Below are 12,539 nucleotides of genomic sequence, written 5' to 3'. Positions count from 1 at the left end.
TTGGGCTGCACGTCACTGTTGGTCCCCTCTGTGTGGGTACAGTGGGACTGCCCCCGGCACACGATGCCTGGTGCTGGATGTGAAACTACCACTGTTGTATGTGCTTCAGAAAGCAGGAGCACACCTGGGTAGGTGTGCTTGAGTAAGGAGGGAGGGTAAAAAGTTCCCAGTGAATCCAGCTTTTGCCCCTTACTCCTGCTTTGTATGCAGGGTGAGCAGAAAAACTACCTACATATGCCAAGATGGTGTCAGCACCAAAACACAAAATTACCCCTCAGCAGAGCATTTCCACAAGATATTTGACCAAAGGAAAACGTAGGCTGAACATCAGGAAAAATTTCCTGAGGCTATTATGCATTAAACTGTGGGATCACCTCCCGAGGAGCAGTGGGAACCACAAAACCGGCCACTTACAGCACCATAAAACGTCCCATTGGTGCCAACCTGATTTTGGTTCAAGGGAGCTGCACTGAATCATCTACCATGCCTTTTCCAACTCTTGCTCCTAAAAATCAGACTCAAGAAGTACAAAGAAAGAAGGGCAAACAGTGATGTCAATTTGTTAAAGAAATACAAGCTTTTTTACGTTATTGTATGTCATAAAACCCTTGTGCTTGCACTGTATACTTAATCTTGATATTCCAATGCCATCCACACAGAAATTCAGGCTTAACCCTGGTAAAAAATATTGTACAGTTGGGTGCAGTTTATTCTTTATGTTTTAATGGCTATAGCAAAACTCCATTGCTAACTAGTAAAAAAAAAAAAGAAAAAAAATAAAAAGTTGAATGTGTTTTACAGCTATGTCGTCATGGGAAAGCTGTATTTCAAAGTGAGGGCATCAACAGCAGTGAAATGGGACATTTTTAAACATTTTTAATGGGACATTAAAAAAAAAACACTTCACCAAAATCTCTTTGCCAGTATTTTAGCTAATAGGGTTGCAGTGCATAAAGGAGGGGTTCTGACGCCTGCACAGGCCACCCAATATTGAGCCGCTGCTCAAGTGTCTTGAACTCTAAGTGTAAATGGAAAAAACATCTAAAATTAAGCATTTCTCCTGGAGGAAATATTGCTGATAAAGCAAATCTTCCCATAGGACAAGCACACCTGCTGGAAGGTAGAGAGGCATTTTTATGTGTGGGATTTTAACGTGAGATAAAATACTTTTCATGGGCAGTCATATGGAAGACAGCTGGCCAAAAATAATAACAGAGGAATTTGTGTCCCTTGGGAAATTCAGAGGTTTCAAAAAATATGATTTTTGTCCTAAGCTGGGACAAAAAGTTTAGTGCTCTGATTTTTTTGTTGTTGTTTAATGACATATTTCCAAATAAAAATAGTACATTTCTTTTCACTTTATCACTTTGACATTTCTTTTGTTTTATTGTTACATCATTCTAGAAATCCAAACCATCCATTAGACCACGCTGTTACGTTTCCTTATACTATACTTTAAATTGACAGGCATAATCTCCACCCTTTTTTAAGATCCCCTATTAAACCAGCTAAATGTCTTCGTAAAACTGAATACCAGGAACAACAAGGATCCCTGCCCCAAGCTGTGGGGCAATGGGTTCTGACAACTATTTTTCAGCTAGGCCTTAAAAAGATGAACATAAGGCACTGAAGCAGTGGGGAGAAAAGCGACCAGCACAGTCCAAACGAGCTGAGGAGAGATGATTGTTGAAAAACCTGAACTGGCCCTTGGTCTGATGGCTGGCAGGCAAATGGCCTGGCACAAGCCCATGGTCACTGGTGGTTTGATTCTTTCTGTGGGCAGGAAAACAAACCTTCACAGATGAAAAATACTGTAGCCGGAGAGCACCTGCCTCCCCCACCCCAGCTCAGGAGACCCCATGTTTTAGGGCAAACTCTTGGACCAAAAGGGTATAAATGTATAACAAGAGTAAAACAATACTATCAGAAAGAAATGAGAAAAAAATACCACAGGAATTTTGGGTAATTTCTCAACAGAAGCTTGGATGATACTGATACCTCCTAAGAAATGCTCCCAGTTACTCCAATCAGTGTTTTATGGTAGAACATTGACCAATTGGAAAAAATGTTACCTACTCTACCATGAAATCTCTTATGGTCATTATTTATTTGGACTCAACCATGATGCTCAGTACTACGCAAAATTTCCTGGATCCAACAATCCTCTATACTGCCCCACTGAAACTAAATAATTACCTGGATGGCTCTAGTCACTGCTGCTCCAAGTGTCCAGAGGCCAAGTCTTTGGAGGAGTCCCTAAACTCCTGACCAAAGCAGCTCCTCTCACCAAACTTAAGGTCTTGCCTTTCTCTCCAGAAACACACACCTCCAAGAGACAGCTAAATTCACCAGAGAGAGGTGAGTAAGGGGTTACTCCCTGGTGTGAGGGACTGGGAGTTAGTTTCACATATCTTCTGCCTACACCACTCTAATTTCCCCACTGTCTCCCCTTCTGTTTATTCTATTTTCTGCCTCTTTGTCTTTCCTCTCCAGTGTTTGGAGACCCTCTTTCCTTTTCCAGCCTCTCTCTTCCTCCCATCATTTCCCGCAGCTCGCTCCTTCCTTCCTTTCTTTCTTCTTTCTTTTCTTCTCAGCACTCTTCCTGGAGTTTCTATTCTCTGTTCTCTCCTCCCTCTCTTGCACCAGGACTTCCCCTACTTCCACAGGAGGCACCTAGTCTGCCAGGGGTAGAGAGGAGAAGGACATGCCATGTCCAGAAAAGCCTGAGACGCAGACATCCCACTTGCCTGGGGACCAGTCACAGATCCTGCTTCTCCTGCTGCTTTCAGTCCACAGGTACCAGCTGTGTGGATTGCCATGTAGGGGTGGGAACACTTAAGGGGTCCTGGGAGACAGAGCAGAGGGTTCAAAGGCTGGAGACCTTGAACCTCTGCGCTTGCAAGTGTCCTTTGAAACCCAAGAGAAAGAGCCTGCAAAAGTGAGCAGTGCATCCTCACCCGGACCTCCTCCTTTGTTACAGCCCTGAAAGTAGCTGAGCTTTGAAATATCAAAATTCCTCTCCCCCACCAAATATTCTCACTTATGTTGGCTGAGGCCACTGAAATTCACCACACCTGTGACCCACACTGGAGGTAGAGACAGCTCCTCCAGCTGAAGAGGCCAGTGTAGTAATGTGCTACCTTATCTCTAGTGCCACTGACTTTGGTCTATTTAATTTTCCCTTTGATTTTAATACAGATTTATTGAAAACAACAGTTATCAAAACAAACTGCACTGGCAAATTGGTGTTCGTCTGTAGCTGTACAAGCACCTATAAAGCTGCCAGCATATAAAATAAATGGTGCTATATGGGAGGTCAGTTATTGCAATAGAAGTTCCCCAAGGATTTGCACTGGGCAGTTTAATATTTTTCTTATTACCCTCTTTTCTTCTCTACTATTTATGCCTCTCTGTTTAAATTTAAAGCATACAGCCATCTGCCAAGGCAAGCCTCTCTGATAAAATCATCTCTGGTAAACCTTTTCATGAGTGGGCTTCCCTCAGAGTAATGGCAAATACTAATGTGTCCCGTTCAAAAGGCAGGCAAACAGGGACAGGGAAGCCAATTTTTCTTCTCAAAAGGCTTCACCAGGTAGGCCAGCCCTTTTTTCCCCCATTTTTGAAAGGGTTTGTCCTTACCTCGTGCTCCTTGAAAAATCCCACTGGTTAAAGTCCCGCTTCTTACCACATTATTTAATCTCCATTCAAATTCTGTGGCAGTATTCTACCTTACTCAAATTGTACCTGATATCTGTGGGGTCCTCCCTACACAGAGTGCTAAAAAAATCAAATCCAATCATAGTCTAAACCTGTTCACCAGAAGAGATAAAAGGGTTTCTGTACTGATCTCCACATCAGGAGAAGACAAATCAAATAACATAACTGTCAAATGAGGAGGCGAGGTGTTTAAATGCCTATAGAAACAGGAACTCTAATTACAGAAACATCTATAATGTAACTAATATTATTTACATTAGAGCAATGCTAATCCAGATGAGGGTTAATGTCCCTGCCCCTAAAACATTACAGCTTAAATAGACAAGAGATAGTGAGAGGATGGAAGGAGTATCAGCATGCTCATCCCTGCTCGAAGATCAGGGTTGGAGGCAAACTCCTCATGACAGGAGAGGATGAAAGTGAGCCAAAATGTGCAATAATGAAGATGAGTTTAATTACAGCCAGAGTGAGCAAGCGACTTGCTCAGCCTCACACAAGCTTCCTGGGGGGGGGGGTGGTGGTGGTGGAAAATGTATAGAAACCATGGATGTCTTATATGAGTCTCTTACAGGAATATTACTCGGCAGTGGGCAGCACTTGGATCTCACAGAGCTTTGTATTGTGCTCTGCAAACATCCAGTTCACTGGGAATGAGCTCCTACTACCAGGCTATAAGTTTTCAGACCAGGCTGCTCCAGGTGGACCTCTTGTCTTCATATGAGAGGCACCAGCCATCATGTGGGGGCTCCAGGGAACAGGCATCTTGCTTTGGTTGACAGAGAAAGGGTCGAGCTGATGGAGAGCAAGAAAACTCCTGCGTCCTCTGGACTGATTCACCCTCATCCTGTCAACAGGCAGACAACCCAAGCTATGCTCAGAATTGAACCTTCTGGCCTTAAAGTCTACACCCTGGAGGAACTCATCCAACTTCTCGAGGTCAAAATCCTCCTACTCATCAGTCTGTACAAACTGGGGCAAAACATGCAAATGCTTTGTCCTTTATCCACTGTGGTCTCCTGCTCTGGCAGTTGTTTCCCAGCTTCACAGAATACAGATGAGAGGACATACTCTCCTTCTCCTGCATCCTGCCCCTTCCCACTCTCTTCTGAGTGCAGAAGCTCAACACTCAACACTTGCAGCTACAAGTGCTTTAGAGACCACTTGTTGTCATTCTTGCCTGGCCGAGCTACCCCACTATGACCTGAGGTTGGATGTGACCTGTTTAGACCATATTCCCTCTGATGTGAACTGCTGAAGCAAGGTAGAAACAGAAAGAGCAAGTATGACCTCTAGATAAAGCTACTGCAATACCAAATATAGCCCTGATCTCTTAAGGGATCTCAAACATTTCTCATCCACTTCAGAAACTTCCTGTAAGAATAACAGTCCCACACACCTAAAATGAGACAAAAATCTCCTGCATTTGGAGGCAAAGGATCAACACAATTTTGCACTGGACCCAGCAGGTTTTCCTAGGCTCTGGTAACAGTTTAGCAGAAAAGGGAAAGCCAGCAGACGAGAAGCAGAGCATTAACAAGTCTGAATGACATGTGCAGCCAGATTGTCTGCTTTGCTGACAACTGATGCCATCCCCATTACTGGGAAAACACTGTAAGCATGCTTCCATAGTGCTCAGCAGCTTATTGATATGGATAGCCAATGTCTCCTGTCATGGCTTACAGCTTCTGTGAGCTGATGTAAAATGGCTTGCTGTTCCCATGCCCAAGTTTACAGGTGGAAACAGCTGATGCACAGACAGAATGTGCCTCTCCAAGCATCTTGTATGTTTTGGGATTCTGCAAAGTAGCAACTGTATTATAAATACTCCCCTGGAACAGCTAGAGAGACTGCCTTTTAGAGAAGCTAGAAGGCTTCACTGTTAAGCATCAAATACCAGACAAGGGAGAGAGAGTCCCACAAACAAGATCTTCTGAACTTGCAGAAGGAGAGCGCAAGGATTTACAGAGATGCTCTTCTAAATGGGACCATTAGGAGACAAGGGCTGAGGTATTTAAGCTAGATAATTTATTCTCACCATTTCAGGGAAGAGTAAGTGGAAAGGCTGGGGACAGCAACCACTAGACAGTAGGACTGTGCAATTGAGCAACCCCAGCAGCCTTGGAGCAGGCAGTGGAGGGCTGAAGGAGTGGATCTAGGCAGGCAGGGACTGCAAGTAAGGATCTACTACAGAAATGTTTGAGAAACAGAGTCCTAGAGCGCTCCCCTTGTTTCTGTTAATATTCCCTCTTCATTCTCACTCTCCAGTTCTTTTCCTTTGACTCCTAAAGTGTCTCACAAGGAAAGAACATGCAATTTGCCTCTCCTGGCAGAAGAGATGTGACACAAGCATGTGGTTTCACATATTTACATCCCTCTTACATCCTCCACCTACAGTCAGAAATACCCTGTAAGGAAAACAGCTGTAGTGGGTAGGCAGAGCAGGAGATGATGGGGAGAGGAAGGAACAAGAAGAATTGGAGGCTGATGCAGAGCATCACTGTGAATCATTGCAATTTCCCCTGATCCTGTTTTATCATTGGGGGTGGGAATGTAAAAGATGCAGAACCTGTGTGAACAAGGTCAAATTAAATCACATTTCCAGGCTGGGGAAATTACTTTTGCCTGCAGCAAGAGAGGTGCACTACACGAAGGAAGGAGGGGAGGTTCATGCCACCAGGCATGCTGTATCCAGCTATTGCAAGACAGAAGGAATTTATAATTAGCCCACTGAAATATATCCCTGCAGGATTTCAGTGGAGGGGGGAAACATGCCAATTGAACGTGTAACAGAAAGACCAACTGAGATCTGATTTCAAACCTTACGGAAGACAGCTCGTCCTTATCTCAATGAACACGTGTTTCTGTCTAATGAGATGACATTACTCAACAGGGTCAACTACCCACACACTCTGAAGACATAAGAGAGAGACCTTGAACATCTCCAGGACAGTTCAAACCTGACAGCTCCAAGAACATCAATGGGAGAAAGTCACAGATGCTACTGAAGTTCAAGATTTCCTACAAGAGCACACAAATTGTCAGGTCTATTTAACACCTCTCGGTCAAACCCTACAACTGTCTCTCACTGACACAGCCTTAAGGGAGGGAGAACAGTGCTGTGCATAGGTGGCTTGCTGAACCGGTGGAAGGATGGATGGAAAGGAGTCTCCCAAAAAAACAGCCTAAGAACACAGGACTGGAAGGAGTGACCTTTCCCATACTTCACATACAACAGGAAGAAATTAATACATGCATCCTCACTGGGTATGGATGATGTATTGCAGGCACATGGGAAATGGTGCATATGCCTTAGCTAGCTCACTGTCTCAGTGCTAACAAAGTGGCTGAGATGGTGTGTGCAGGTGAAGGCTCTCAGCTCTGAGGTGCCTCATTTGGGGTGTTGTCGTTATATTCTTGAATTTTGACTAGAGTCAAAAACGCAGGAATGTGGAGATGGATCAGACCTAGAGCTCATCTAGTCCATGTCGTGCCCCTGGTGGTAGGGGCACTGCCAGAAGGTACAGCAGGCATGCAAGAAACTTTGCAAGGGAAAACTACACTGTCAGGACAAGACATTCCCTGTGCTAGTTTCCTCTTCAAGCCAGCCACTGGTCCAATCTGTACTGTAAGATTTTATGCCCCTTCAAAGGTTTATTATTTCTATTTGCTCTTAAAATTCAAGCTATTCTTGTTATCTGAATAATTTTATGAATTCCAGTAAATTCTACCTTATTGATCCCATGAAGGGGTTAAAGCCCAGGAAACCTGCAGATGCAATGAGATGGTCCTCCACAATTGAGCCAGGAATCTGAAGGGCTGTGAGATGTGGGGCACTAAGACTGGATGATGGGATACAGGGCATTAGGACTGGATGGCAGAAAAGGCTAGCTCAAGATAAAGCTGGTCCAAGATAAAGAAATTTTGAGTGTATCAGTTTCTGAACAGGCTCGTGTCTGACAGAAAGCTGGTTTGTTGCATGTATTTGCCTGCTTTTAATAATTTACTGCTAGAGTAATATGAGCTGGATTAAAGGACAAGAGAGGGGCAAGAAAAAGGAATGGGAAATGCACGTGAGAAGTGACTTGTGAAAAAGACTGGTAGAAAGAAGATGGGTATTTCTCAGAGGCAGATGGGTAATTCCCTGGGAGAGGAATAGTGAGAGCCAGGCACCGAGTCCTGGAATTCAGCAGCAGGAGGCTATGTGTGTATGAAATTAAAAAAGTTGTAAGAAGGGATTGTGAAAATAAGCTCTGCAGCCGGGTTCGGTGACTGAGGCAAGGAAGAGCTGGAGCTCTGGAGCATGTCACCCTCTCAGAAAGGGAAGAGAGGTAATCCTGGGGAGGAGTGAGGCTCGGTTGGGTCTGCAGAAGCACCCTCCCTACTGCAAGTACCCTGATGGGTACTTCAGAGTGTGAACTCCCTGCTGGGGCACCAGATGTGCTGGGGCAGAGTGCAAGGCAGGCTAGGCACGTTGGGTGCTCATGAACAGTGTGGCAGCTACAGGGATAGGCTTTCCTTGACATGTCCCTGCTGGGACCATACTGCTGTGGGACCAGGATGGGGAGTTCAGTGTGGAAGTCTCTGGCCTGACCCAAATCCCCAGGGAGGGACTGGTTAGGCAAAAATTCCCATTCCCCTCCCCTGCCACAGGAGGGGTTTGCTTCACTAGAGAAGAGGTTTTGCAAAGAGTGTTCTGTAAAGGACAGAGGGGATGGAGATGGAAAAAGACATTTTGCTCTCTTTTCCTCTGAACAGAGGCTGGTTTGTATTTCAGCCTGGATTTTCCTCCCTTCAGATTTAATCTCCAACTCCTGTTAAAGGGACAGACCAGTCTAGGGAAAGAAAGTATTTATTTGGTTATTATTATTTTTTCTAGGGAGGAATACCATCTCGTTGGCATGACAACAGTGCAGTGGGCCACCATAAACACTGGATCATTAGCACCAAAGCATTGGGCTATTATGTAGACTTGGCCATCAGCAGGCTAAGGTATATGGGTTTATGGTGCAATCCCATTCATATGGCAGCATGGGAATTATCACAGCAGTCACAGTAGTGAGCACCACAGCTGATGCTGAGGTCCAGCTTTACAAAGGACTAACAGCATTGGCAGAGTGCATTTTACCTTGAAAGAAGGCAGGCACAAAGCACAGGCTAGTGTGAAGTCACTGATGGCATGTGATCTGTCTTATATCTAATGCAGTTCCTGGGATAGACTACAAACATCTTAATACTCAGCACTTTAAACTCCTAAACAACATCTCTGTGTGTTACATAGTATCATGAGAAAATGCATGTGCATATAGGACACTGGTGTGTTTTCTCCTGAAAACAGGCAGTTCCCATTACTACAGGTGTGTGGGGTGCTCAGCATGGCTCTGAATTACATCCACAATCTGTATGATCTTGGGAAAGAGCAACTTGTCTTTCTTTTTACTGTAAAGCCCCATTTCAGCTTATATATCTGTAGCAGATATTAATAACAATCATGCTGTACTTGGCTGCTGCAAACTCTGACTGATGAGAGCAGCCCTAACTCACACAAGTTTCCAATTGATTTTATCTCATGTTAAGCTCTAACTAATCACACCAGAGAGCTGCCTTAAAAGCTCACTAGATCTGTCCTGCTCAGGTTTGCTTGCCTGGCCGAAAGGGTAGGTGGTTTTTTTTTCCAGTCCTCTGCTGAATTGGGGTTCTCCACTGAACTGGGAAGGGAGGTGCAGTGACATAGGTCCAGGCTGTGGAAATAGTGCTGCCCCTACTCCAGGCTATGCAGTTTGGGCCCTAAAAGCAAACCCAACATGTCTCCTGAGGTACAGTCACAGCAAACACAAAGAAATAAATAAGAAGAGCAAAGTGTTGCTCACGATGTCTACTTGCCATGAGCCAAAGCAGGAGCCACCATTCTGAGCTGCTTTTGGACATGGCTCCAGCTTCCCCTGGCTTACGAGGCACAGTTCAATAGCTTTGCCTTAGTTTTGCTTGATCCCATTAATGACAAAGATGACAAACACATATGCGTTGCCTTTATAGCTATTTCACGCTTTGACATGATCCCGGGCAAGTTACCTATGCTGTCAGCGTGATGGATGGTGCACAGAAGAGGGGTTGGACAGGTGTAGCTCTTCTCAGAGGGAAATATTTTTCCACACCATTAGCCTGTGGAACTCCTAGCAACAGGATATTGCTCAGAGAAGGATTCAAAAAAGCCCTGAGAAAAAAGAGTGGATGCTTGTGGAGAAAACAAGTGTCCAGTGCTGTAAAAGCAAATGTTAGAAAGAGTTGACAGGAAAGGGTGTTGGTTGCTCCATTGCATGTGCTTAAATCACTCACTCCTGCTACCGGAGCTGAGGAGACAACTTTCATCAGCAGCACGATGTCCCAGAGGTGCCCCCCTTTAGGGCTCTGAAGATCTGACCCTAAGCATCCGTGTCAGCCTTCAGCTGTGGAAATGATAATGTGGTTGATGCTCACTTATGAGCAGTGCTCCTGAAACAGTTGATACAGTTACTTGTCAGGCATCTGCCATCCAGTCTACAACCTCTTTGGAGAAGGAATTTTCCAAGGGGAAGGTCATAAAGGAAATGATGCTGCAGGGCAGTGGTTTATAAAGCACTTGATCACAAAATCCCACGCATGGTCTCCACTCTACTGTAGAAATTTGGTGATAAGCAAGATTTAAAAGCATAGTGGCATCTTGCAGCACGTCATGAGAACCAGGAGGTTCTCTTTGCTTTCCTGTGTAAATCAGCAGACTTTAGAAGAGATCTAGGTGATGGTGATGATGATGGTGATGGTGATGGTGATGATGATGGTGATGGTGATGGTGATGGTGATGGTGATGGTGATGATGATGGTGATGGTGATGATGATGATGATGATGATGATGAAAATGGGCTTATCTGTCAGCCACAGAAAACTTTTCTAAGCTGAAGAAAATTTTCTCACTACTGGTCATATGAGTCAACAAGTCATTTTCAGGACTGCTCTCTCATTCTGGGAAGACTAGTCACTGAGAGTAGACCAGCTCTAAATTTCAAACTTCTGTCAGATAATATGATTTCAGCCCTGCCTCCGCCAAATTCTTCCTCTGAAGAGAGTGGTGTCTGGCAGAGGGCAGTCACAGATGGCTCAGAAGATGAAGAGATCCCATATTATCCTGAGCTATGTGACAATCCTTACACCAATCACTAGATTAAAGTCCAGATCAGCTGCTAAAACCAAAATAATGCTCCCAAACTCATAGGTCAACCTTCATCTCAGATGTCCTTGCTAACAGCATCAGAGTGAGACATGGCTAATTTGCAGAGGCTCCAAGCTCCTGTCCTCCTGGAGTGTGGCCACCAGCTCAGGGACGCTTACAGCAGGGCCACAGTTCTGACAAAAACACGGGGACAAAATCATTTGGACAGCAGGGACTGCTGGCACTGGCAGCCCTGCCCGGCACCTTCTCCCCGGAGTGGTGGTTGTGGCGGCGGCGAGGGCAGGGTGGCGGTGGCAGCTGCCGAGACGCGCGGGCTGTAGCCAGCAGAGGGCATGGACATTACGCACGGCAGCCACCCACACCCCGCTGGGAGCGGCAGCTGCCTCGGAGACCGATCGCGAGAAAAAGTTTATTTTTAATTAATTGACTGATTAATTTCCCATTTCCCCCTCCCTCCACCCGTGCCGCAGATGAAAGGATGCAAGGAGTGGTCTGGGTCTGGCCATAGGTTGGTGGCGGTGCCAGTGACTTCAGGACGAGGTCTCACGCCGGGAGAATTTCAGCACTTTCTTGGGGTGTCACTTCTCGGGGGACTCACGGCACCACGATAGGGCACTGCCCAACAAATGCAATGCCCTGTGATAGGATCCCAGTGTGCTACAGGTACACGAGACGCAGTCTGACCCTTGCTTTCTGCAGTTGCTGCTATAATGTATCACATATCTTAATATTATTTTATGCAATTGGAGCTAGAGGACATAATGATGAGTGAGGGGGTCTCTTGTCTTAAGAACTGTGCATTGGTATTGTAAAAATACAGCAGGCTTCTAGTCAAGGCACTGTTTATGGGGGAATTTACATCTACACTTGACTTTATGTATTATTAGTAGTCCTGTTGAAATCTGTATGCATAAAGTTAAGTGCATCCAATCAACTCTGTAGGTTGTATATATCAATTTAGACTTCAGTATTTAGAACAGAGTTTGCAATGAGGAGGGACAGCACTGTCACAGCCTGTAACAATCTCAAATTTTGTTTTAATATTAACTGGAAAAAAACTCGACTGGAGGTGTCCCCCATTACTCTTAGAGATGAGCAATGCACAGAAAGTTAAATCAGATGTTCAAAGTTATTTTAGGGTCCAAATGATCAATGTAGCATATATATTTCAGTGGAAATTTTTCCTATGGGCCCCTGTGCATATCACAGCTCCATGATGGTGCGGGAGTCCATGTTTATGGATCCATTTTCAGGATCAAAATCCTCATTAGTAATACAGATTAATGGTAATTACAAATATAAATAACTTGAGTGTATCTTCTTATTTTCCTCTGAAGACATTGCTCACAGAAGCTAGCTAAATGCCAGATTTGTTCCCTGAATCCAAACTGTATTAAGTTTATGTGTGATGATGCAGTAACATAAAGTTAAATAAAGCCACATTTTTTTTCAAGCCTCAAAACACAGAGCTTAGTTCTCATCTAGCATAAATTGGACACTGGTGGAGGATTCAGATCCCTTTTTCCATACTAAGGAACTGAAAAAGTGAAAAAACATTTGCTTTTTCACTAAGAACAAAAGAAAGAAGTTTAAATCTGAGGGATCATTTTTCATTATA

The sequence above is a fragment of the Pseudopipra pipra genome, chromosome 9, assembly GCF_036250125.1.
Source record: "Pseudopipra pipra isolate bDixPip1 chromosome 9, bDixPip1.hap1, whole genome shotgun sequence".
Classification (NCBI taxonomy): domain Eukaryota; kingdom Metazoa; phylum Chordata; class Aves; order Passeriformes; family Pipridae; genus Pseudopipra; species Pseudopipra pipra.
The sequence above is the reverse complement of the archived record's forward strand: the minus strand, read 5'-3'. Positions refer to the sequence as shown.